We start from the raw sequence: 12,349 nt of genomic DNA, 5'->3' as shown, positions 1-12,349 counted from the left end.
GAGACTGCACCATGTGATTACACAGAGTGACTGCACCATGTAATTACACAGAGAGACTGCACCATGTAATTACACAGAGAGGCTGCACCATGTGATTACACAGAGAGACTGCACCATGTGATTACACAGAGAGGCTGCACCATGTGGTTAAACTGAGAGACTGCACCATGTAATTACACAGAGAGACTGCACCATGTGATTACACAGAGAGGCTTCACCATGTGATTACACAGAGAATGCACCATGTGATTATACAGAGAGGCTGCACCATGTGATTATACAGAGACTGCACCATGTGATTAGACAGAGAGATTGCACCATGTGATTACACAGAGACTGCACCATGTGATTACACAGAGGCTGCACCATGTGATTACACAGAGAGAATGCACCATGTGATTACACAGAGACTGCACCATGTGATTACACAGAGAGACTGCACCATGTGATTACACAGAGAGGCTGCACCATGTGATTAACAGAGAGACTGCACCATGCCATTACACAGAGACTGCACCATGTAATTACACAGAGAGACTGCACCATGTGATTACAGAGAGGCTGCACCATGTGATTACACAGAGAGACTGCACCATGTGATTACACAGAGAGGCTGCACCATGTGATTAAACTGAGAGACTGCACCATGTGATTACACAGAGAGACTGCACCATTTGATTACACAGAGAGGCTGCACCATGTGATTACGCAGAGCGAATGCACCATGTGATTACACAGAGACTGCACCATGTGATTACACAGAGACTGCACCATGTGATTACACAGAGACTGCACCATGTTATTACACAGAGAGACTGCACCATGTGATTACACAGAGACTGCACCATGTGATTACACAGAGAGACTGCACCATGTGATTACACAGAGACTGCACCATGTGATTACACAGAGAGACTGCACCATGTGATTACACAGAGAGACTGCACCATGTGATTTCACAGAGACTGCACCATGTAATTACACAGAGAGACTGCACCATGTGATTACACAGAGAGGCTGCACCATGTGATTACACAGAGAGACTGCACCATGTGATTACACAGAGAGGCTGTACCATGTGATTAAACTGAGAGACTGCACCATGTTATTACACAGAGAGACTGCACCATGTGATTACACAGAGAGGCTGCACCATGTGATTACACAGAGAATGCACCATGTGATTATACAGAGAGGCTGCACCATGTGATTATACAGAGACTGCACCATGTGATTATACAGAGAGATTGCACCATGTGATTACACAGAGACTGCACCATGTGATTACACAGAGACTGCACCATGTGATTACACAGAGGCTGCTCCATGTGATTACACAGAGAGACTGCACCATGTGATTACACAGAGAATGCACCATGTGATTACACAGAGAGACTGCACGATGTGATTACACAGTGAGGCTGCACCATGTGATTAACAGAGAGACTGCACCATGTGATTACACAGAGACTGCACCATGTAATTACACCGAGAGACTGCACCATGTGATTACACAGAGAGGCTGCACCATGTGATTACACAGAGAGACTGCACCATGTGATTACACAGAGTGGCTGCACCATGTGATTACACAGAGAGGCTGCACCATGTGATTAAACTGAGAGACTGCACCATGTGATTACACAGAGAGACTGCACCATGTGATTACACAGAGAGGATGCACCATGTGATTACACAGAGAATGCACCATATGATTATACAGAGAGGCTGCACCATGTGATTATACAGAGACAGCACCATGTGATTATACAGAGAGACTGCACCATGTGATTACACAGAGAGACTGCACCATATGATTACACATAGAGACTGCACCATGTGATTACACAGAGAGACTGCACCATGTGATTACACAGAGAGGCTGCACCATGTGATTAAATTGAGACTGCACCATGTGATTACACAGAGACGGCACCATGTGATTCCACTGAGACTGCACCATGTGTTTACATAGAGAGACTGCACCATGTGATTACACAGAGAGACTGCACCATGTGATTACACAGAGAGACTGCACCATGTGATTACACAGAGAGATTGCACCATGTGATTAAACAGAGAGACTGCACCATGTGATTACAAAGAGAGACTGCACCATCTGATTACACAGAGAGATTGCAACATTTCGATTAAACAGAGACTGCACCATGTGATTACACAGAGACGGCACCATGTGATACTGCACCATGTCATTACACAGCGACTGCACCATGTGATTATACAGAGACTGCACCATGTGTTTACACAGAGAGGCTGCACCATGAGATTAAACAAAGAGATTGCACCATGTGATTGCACAGAGTGGCTGCACCATGTGATTACAGAGAGAGTCTGCACCATGTGATTACACAGAGACTGCACCATGTGATTACACAGAGAGACTGCACCATGTGATTACACAGAGACTGCACCATGTGATTACACAGAGAGGCTGCACCATGTGATTACACAGAGAGTCTGAACCATGTGATTACACAGAGAGACTGCACCATTTGATTACACAGAGACTGCACCATGTGATTGTGCAGAGACTGCACCATGTGATTACACAGAGAGATTGCACCATGTGATTACACAGAAAGATTGCACCATGTGATTACAAAGAGAGACTGCACCATGTGATTACACAGAGGCAGCACCATGTGATTACACAGAGAGGCTGCACCATGTGATTACACAGAGAGATTGCACCATGTGATTACACAGAGACAGCACCATGTGATTACACAGAGACTGCACCATGTGATTACACAGAGACTGCACCATGTGATTACACAGAGACTCCTCCATGTGATTACACAGAGAGACTGCGCCATGTGATTACACAGAGGCAGCACCATGTGATTACACAGAGACTGCACCATATGATTACACAGAGACTGCACCATGTGATTACGCAGAGACTGCACCATGTGATTACACAGAGAGACTGCACCATGTGATTACACAGAGACTGCACCATGTGATTACACAGAGAGACTGCACCATGTGATTACACAGAGACTGCACCATGTGATTACACAGAGAGGCTGCACCATGTGATTACACAGAGAGGCTGCACCATGTGATTACACAGAGAGACTGCACCATGTGATTACACAGAGCGACTGCACCATGTGATTACACAGAGAGAATGCACCATGTGATTACACAGAGAGACTGCACCATGTGATTACACAGAGAGGCTGCACCATGTGATTAAACTGAGAGACTGCACCATGTGATTACGCAGAGTGACTGCACCATGTGATTACACAGAGAGGCTGCACCATATGATTACACAGAGAATGCACCATGTGATTATACAGAGAGGCTGCACCATGTGATTATACAGAGACTGCACCATGTGATTATACAGAGAGACTGCACCATGTGATTACACAGAGAGACTGCACCATGTGATTACACAGAGAGACTGCACCATGTGATTAAACTGAGACTGCACCATGTGATTACACAGAGACGGCACCATGTGATTACACTGAGACTGCACCATGTGTTTACATAGAGAGACTGCACCATGTGATTAGACAGAGACTGCACCATGTGATTACACAGAGAGACTGCACCATGTGATTACACAGAGAGGCTGCACCATGTGATTACGCAGAGCGATTGCACCATGTGATTACACAGAGACTGCACCATGTGATTACACAGAAACTGCACCATGTGATTACACAGAGACTGCACCATGTTATTTCACAGAGAGACTGCACCATGTGATTACACAGAGACTGCACCATGTGATTACACAGAGAGACTGCACCATGTGATTACACAGAGACTGCACCATGTGATTACACAGAGAGACTGCACCATGTGATTACACAGAGTGACTGCACCATGTAATTACACAGAGAGACTGCACCATGTAATTACACAGAGAGGCTGCACCATGTGATTACACAGAGAGACTGCACCATGTGATTACACAGAGAGGCTGCACCATGTGGTTAAACTGAGAGACTGCACCATGTAATTACACAGAGAGACTGCACCATGTGATTACACAGAGAGGCTTCACCATGTGATTACACAGAGAATGCACCATGTGATTATACAGAGAGGCTGCACCATGTGATTATACAGAGACTGCACCATGTGATTAGACAGAGAGATTGCACCATGTGATTACACAGAGACTGCACCATGTGATTACACAGAGACTGCACCATGTGATTACACAGAGGCTGCACCATGTGATTACACAGAGAGAATGCACCATGTGATTACACAGAGACTGCACCATGTGATTACACAGAGAGACTGCACCATGTGATTACACAGAGAGGCTGCACCATGTGATTAACAGAGAGACTGCACCATGCCATTACACAGAGACTGCACCATGTAATTACACAGAGAGACTGCACCATGTGATTACAGAGAGGCTGCACCATGTGATTACACAGAGAGACTGCACCATGTGATTACACAGAGAGGCTGCACCATGTGATTAAACTGAGAGACTGCACCATGTGATTACACAGAGAGACTGCACCATTTGATTACACAGAGAGGCTGCACCATGTGATTACGCAGAGCGAATGCACCATGTGATTACACAGAGACTGCACCATGTGATTACACAGAGACTGCACCATGTGATTACACAGAGACTGCACCATGTTATTACACAGAGAGACTGCACCATGTGATTACACAGAGACTGCACCATGTGATTACACAGAGAGACTGCACCATGTGATTACACAGAGACTGCACCATGTGATTACACAGAGAGACTGCACCATGTGATTACACAGAGAGACTGCACCATGTGATTTCACAGAGACTGCACCATGTAATTACACAGAGAGACTGCACCATGTGATTACACAGAGAGGCTGCACCATGTGATTACACAGAGAGACTGCACCATGTGATTACACAGAGAGGCTGTACCATGTGATTAAACTGAGAGACTGCACCATGTTATTACACAGAGAGACTGCACCATGTGATTACACAGAGAGGCTGCACCATGTGATTACACAGAGAATGCACCATGTGATTATACAGAGAGGCTGCACCATGTGATTATACAGAGACTGCACCATGTGATTATACAGAGAGATTGCACCATGTGATTACACAGAGACTGCACCATGTGATTACACAGAGACTGCACCATGTGATTACACAGAGGCTGCTCCATGTGATTACACAGAGAGACTGCACCATGTGATTACACAGAGAATGCACCATGTGATTACACAGAGAGACTGCACGATGTGATTACACAGTGAGGCTGCACCATGTGATTAACAGAGAGACTGCACCATGTGATTACACAGAGACTGCACCATGTAATTACACCGAGAGACTGCACCATGTGATTACACAGAGAGGCTGCACCATGTGATTACACAGAGAGACTGCACCATGTGATTACACAGAGTGGCTGCACCATGTGATTACACAGAGAGGCTGCACCATGTGATTAAACTGAGAGACTGCACCATGTGATTACACAGAGAGACTGCACCATGTGATTACACAGAGAGGATGCACCATGTGATTACACAGAGAATGCACCATATGATTATACAGAGAGGCTGCACCATGTGATTATACAGAGACAGCACCATGTGATTATACAGAGAGACTGCACCATGTGATTACACAGAGAGACTGCACCATATGATTACACATAGAGACTGCACCATGTGATTACACAGAGAGACTGCACCATGTGATTACACAGAGAGGCTGCACCATGTGATTAAATTGAGACTGCACCATGTGATTACACAGAGACGGCACCATGTGATTACACTGAGACTGCACCATGTGTTTACATAGAGAGAATGCACCATGTGATTACACAGAGAGATTGCACCATGTGATTACACAGAGAGGCTGCACCATGTGATTACACAGAGAGGCTGCATCATGTGATTACACAGAGACTGCACCATGTGATTACACAGAGAGACTGCACCATGTGATTACACAGAGAGACTGCACCATGTGATTACACATAGAGTCTGCACCATGTGATTATACAGAGAGATTGCACCATGTGATTACACAGAGACTGCACCATGTGATTATACAGAGAGGCTGCACCATGTGATTACACAGAGAGGCTGCACCATGTGATTACAGAGAGAGGCTGCACCATGTGATTACACAGAGACTGCACCATGTGATTACACAGAGAGACTGCACCATGTGATTACACAGAGACTGCACCATGTGATTACAAAGAGAGGCTGCACCATGGGATTACACAGAGAGACTGCACCATGTGATTACACAGAGAGTCTGCACCATGTGATTGCACAGAGACTGCACCATGTGATTGTGCAGAGACTGCACCATGTGATTACACAGAGAGATTGCACCATGTGATTACACAGACAGATTGCACCATGTGATTACACAGAGAGACTGCACCATGTGATTACACAGAGACAGCACCATGTGATTACACAGAGAGGCTGCACCATGTGATTACACAGAGAGGCGGCACCATGTGATTACACAGAGAGATTGCACCATGCGATTACACAGAGACAGCACCATGTGATTACACAGAGACTGCACCATGTGATTACAAAGAGACTGCATGATGTGATTACACTGAGACTGCACCATGTGATTACACAGAGACTGCACCATGTGATTACACAGAGACTGCACCATGTGATTACACAGAGACTGCACCATGTGATTACACAGAGAGACTGCACCATGTGATTACACAGAGAGATTGCACCATGTGATTACACAGAGACTGCACCATGTGATTACACAGAGAGATTGCACCATGTGATTACACAGAGACTGCACCATGTGATTACACAGAGACTGCGCCATGTGATTACACAGAGACTGCACCATGTGATTACACAGAGACTGCTCCATGTGATTACACAGAGAGACTGCACCATGTGATTAAACAGAGAGGCTGCACCATGTGATTACACAGAGAGGCTGCACCATGTGATTACACAGAGGCAGCACCATGTGATTACACAGAGACTGCACCATGTGATTACACAGAGACTGCACCATGTGATTACGCAGAGACTGCACCATGTGATTACACCGTGAGACTGTACCATGTGATTACACAGAGAAACTGCACCATGTGATTACACAGAGAGCCTGCACCATGTGATTACACAGAGAGACTGCACCATGTGATTACACAGAGAGGCTGCACCATGTGATTACACAGAGCGATTGCACCATGTGATTACACAGAGACTGCACCATGTGATTACACAGAGACTGCACCATGTGATTACACAGAGGCTGCACCATGTGATTACACAGAGAGTCTGCACCATGTGATTACACAGAGACTGCACCATGTGATTACACAGAGAGACTGCACCATGTGATTACACAGAGACTGCACCATGTGATTACACAGAGAGACTGCACCATGTGATTACACAGAGAGACTGCACCATGTGATTACACAGAGACTGCACCATGTAATTACACAGAGAGACTGCACCATGTGATTACACAGAGAGGCTGCACCATGTGATTACACAGAGAGACTGCACCATGTGATTACACAGAGAGGCTGCACCATGTGATTACACAGAGAATGCACCATGTGATTATACAGAGAGGCTGCACCATGTGATTATACAGAGACTGCACCATGTGATTATACAGAGAGACTGCACCATGTGATTACACAGAGAGACTGCACCATGTGATTACACAGAGAGACTGCACCAAGAGATTACACAGAGAGGCTGCACCATGTGATTTAACTGAGACTGCACCATGTGATTACACAGAGACGGCACCATGTGATTACACTGAGACTGCACCATGTGATTACACAGAGAGACTGCACCATGTGATTACACAGAGAGGCTGCACCATGTGATTACACAGAGCGATTGCACCATGTGATTACACAGAGACTGCACCATGTGATTATTCAGAGACTGCACCATGTGATTACACAAAGAGACTGCACCATGTGATTAAACAGAGACTGCACCATGTGATTACACAGAGACTGCTCCATGTGATTACACAGAGAGACTGCACCATGTGATTAAACAGAGAGGCTGCACCATGTGATTACACAGAGACTGCACCATGTGATTACACAGAGACTGCACCATGTGATTACACAGAGACTGCTCCATGTGATTACACAGAGAGACTGCACCATGTGATTAAACAGAGAGGCTGCACCATGTGATTACACAGAGAGGCGGCACCATGTGATTACACAGAGAGATTGCACCATGTGATTACACAGAGGCAGCACCATGTGATTACACAGAGACTGCACCATGTGATTACACAGAGACTGCACCATGTGATTACGCAGAGACTGCTCCATGTGATTACACAGAGAGACTGCACCATGTGATTACACAGAGAGACTGCACCATGTGATTACACAGAGAGACTGCACCATGTGATTACTAAGAGAGACTGCACCATGTGATTACACAGAGTGGCTGCACCATGTGATTACACAGAGCGATTGCACCATGTGATTACACAGAGACTGCACCATGTGATTACACAGAGACTGCACCATGTGATTACACAGAGACTGCACCATTTGATTACACAGAGAGACTGCACCATGTGATTACACAGAGAGACTGCACCATGTGATTACACAGAGACTGCACCATGTGATTGCACAGAGAGACTGCACCATGTGATTACACAGAGACTGCACCATGTGATTACACAGAGAGACTGCACGATGTGATTACACAGAGAGGCTGCACCATGTGATTACACAGAGAGACTGCACCATGTGATTACACAGAGACTGCACCATGTGATTACACAGAGAGGCTGCACCATGTGATTACACAGAGAGACTGCACCATGTGATTACACAGAGAGGCTGCACCATGTGATTAAACTGAGAGACTGCACCATGTGATTACACAGAGAGACTGCACCATGTGATTACACAGAGAGGCTGCACCATGTGATTACACAGAGAATGCACCATGTGATTATACAGAGAGGCTGCACCATGTGATTATACAGAGACTGCACCATGTGATTATACAGAGAGACTGCACCATGTGATTACACAGAGAGACTGCACCATGTGATTACACAGAGAGACTGCACCATGTGATTACACAGAGGCTGCACCATGTGATTAAATTGAGACTGCACCATGTGATTACACAGAGACGGCACCATGTGATTACACTGAGACTGCACCATGTGTTTACATAGAGAGACTGCACCATGTGATTACACAGAGAGACTGCACCATGTGATTACACAGAGAGACTGCACCATGTGATTACACAGAGAGATTGCACCATGTGATTACACAGAGATGCACCATGTGATTACACAGAGAGGCTGCACCATGTGATTACACAGAGAGGCTGCATCATGTGATTACACAGAGACTGCACCATGTGATTACACAGAGACTGCACCATGTGGTTACACAGAGAGATTGCACCATGTGATTACACTGAGAGATTGCACCATGTGATTACACAGAGAGACTGGGATTGCACCATGTGATTACACATAGAGTCTGCACCATGTGATTACACAGAGAGATTGCACCATGTGATTACACAGAGACTGCACTATGTGATTATACAGAGAGGCTGCACCATGTGATTACACAGAGAGGCTGCACCATGTGATTACAGAGAGAGATTGCACCATGTGATTTAACTGAGAGACTGCACCATGTGATTACGCAGAAAGACTGCACCATGTGATTACAGAGAGACTGCACCATGTGATTACACAGAGAGACTGCACCATGTGATTACACAGAGACTGCACCATGTGATTACACTGAGATACTGCACCATGTGATTACACAGAGAGGCTGCACCATGTGATTACACAGAGAGATTGCACCATGTGATTACACAGACAGATTGCACCATGTGATTACACAGAGAGACTGCACCATGTGATTACACAGAGACAGCACCATGTGATTACACAGAGAGGCTGCACCATGTGATTACACAGAGAGGCGGCACCATGTGATTACACAGAGAGATTGCACCATGTGATTACACAGAGACTGCACCATGTGATTACAAAGAGACTGCACCATGTGATTACACAGAGACTGCTCCTTGTGATTACACAGAGAGACTGCTCCTTGTGATTACACAGAGAGACTGCACCATATGATTACACAGAGAGACTGCACCATGTGATTACACAGAGAGACTGCACCATGTGATTACACATAGAGTCTGCACCATGTGATTACACAGAGAGACTGCACCATGTGATTACGCACAGACTGCTCCTTGTGATTACACAGAGAGACTGCACCAAGTGATTTCACAGAGACTGCACCATGTGATTACGCAGAGACTGCACCATGTGATTACACCGTGAGACTGTACCATGTGATTACACAGAGAGACTGCACCATGTGATTACACAGAGAGCCTGCACCATGTGATTACACAGAGAGACTGCACCATGTGATTACACAGAGAGACTGCACCATGTGATTACACAGAGACTGCTCCTTGTGATTACACAGAGAGACTGCTCCTTGTGATTACACAGAGAGACTGCACCATGTGATTACACAGAGAGACTGCACCATGTGATTACACATAGAATCTGCACCATGTGATTACACAGAGAGACTGCACCATGTGTTTACACAGAGAGACTGCACCATGTGATTACACAGAGAGACTGCACCATGTGATTACACAGAGACTGCTCCTTGTGATTACACAGAGAGACTGCTCCTTGTGATTACACAGAGAGACTGCACCATGTGATTACACAGAGAGACTGCACCATGTGATTACACATAGAATCTGCACCATGTGATTACACAGAGAGACTGCACCATGTGATTACACAGAGAGACTGCACCATGTGATTACACAGAGAGACTGCACCATGTGATTACACATAGAGTCTGCACCATGTGATTACACAGAGAGACTGCACCATGTGATTACACAGAGAGGCTGCACCATGTGATTACACAGAGAGGCTGCACCATGTGATTACACAGAGGCAGCACCATGTGATTACACAGAGACTGCACCATGTGATTACACAGAGACTGCACCATGTGATTACGCAGAGACTGCACCATGTGATTACACCGTGAGACTGTACCATGTGATTACACAGAGAGACTGCACCATGTGATTACACAGAGAGCCTGCACCATGTGATTACACAGAGAGACTGCACCATGTGATTACACAGAGAGACTGCACCATGTGATTACACAGAGAGGCTGCACCATGTGATTACACAGAGCGATTGCACCATGTGATTACACAGAGACTGCACCATGTGATTACACAGAGACTGCACCATGTGATTACACAGAGCGTCTGCACCATGTGATTACACAGAGACTGCACCATGTGATTACACAGAGAGACTGCACCATGTGATTACACAGAGACTGCACCATGTGATTACACAGAGAGACTGCACCATGTGATTACACAGAGAGGCTGCACCATGTGATTACACAGAGAGACTGCACCATGTGATTACACAGAGACTGCACCATGTAATTACACAGAGAGACTGCACCATGTGATTACACAGAGAGGCTGCACCATGTGATTACACAGAGAGACTGCACCATGTGATTACACAGAGAGGCTGCACCATGTGATTACACAGAGAATGCACCATGTGATTATACAGAGAGGCTGCACCATGTGATTATACAGAGACTGCACCATGTGATTATACAGAGAGACTGCACCATGTGATTACACAGAGAGACTGCACCATGTGATTACACAGAGAGGCTGCACGATGTGATTAAACTGAGACTGCACCATGTGATTACACAGAGACGGCACCATGTGATTACACTGAGACTGCACCATGTGATTACACAGAGAGACTGCACCATGTGATTACACAGAGAGGCTGCACCATGTGATTACACAGAGCGATTGCACCATGTGATTACACAGAGACTGCACCATGTGATTATTCAGAGACTGCACCATGTGATTACACAGAGAGACTGCACCATGTGATTAAACAGAGACTGCACCATGTGATTACACAGAGCCTGCTCCATGTGATTACACAGAGAGACTGCACCATGTGATTAAACAGAGAGGCTGCACCATGTGATTACACAGAGAGGCGGCACCATGTGATTACACAGAGAGATTGCACCATGTGATTACACAGAGACAGCACCATGTGATTACACAGAGACTGCACCATGTGATTACACAGAGACTGCTCCATGTGATTACACAGAGAGACTGCACCATGTAATTAAACAGAGAGGCTGCACCATGTGATTACACAGAGAGGCTGCACCATGTGATTACACAGAGGCAGCACCATGTGATTA

Source organism: Cetorhinus maximus, chromosome 27 (genome assembly GCF_964194155.1).
Source record: "Cetorhinus maximus chromosome 27, sCetMax3.hap1.1, whole genome shotgun sequence".
Lineage (NCBI taxonomy): Eukaryota > Metazoa > Chordata > Chondrichthyes > Lamniformes > Cetorhinidae > Cetorhinus > Cetorhinus maximus.
Note: the sequence above shows the minus strand (reverse complement) of the source record.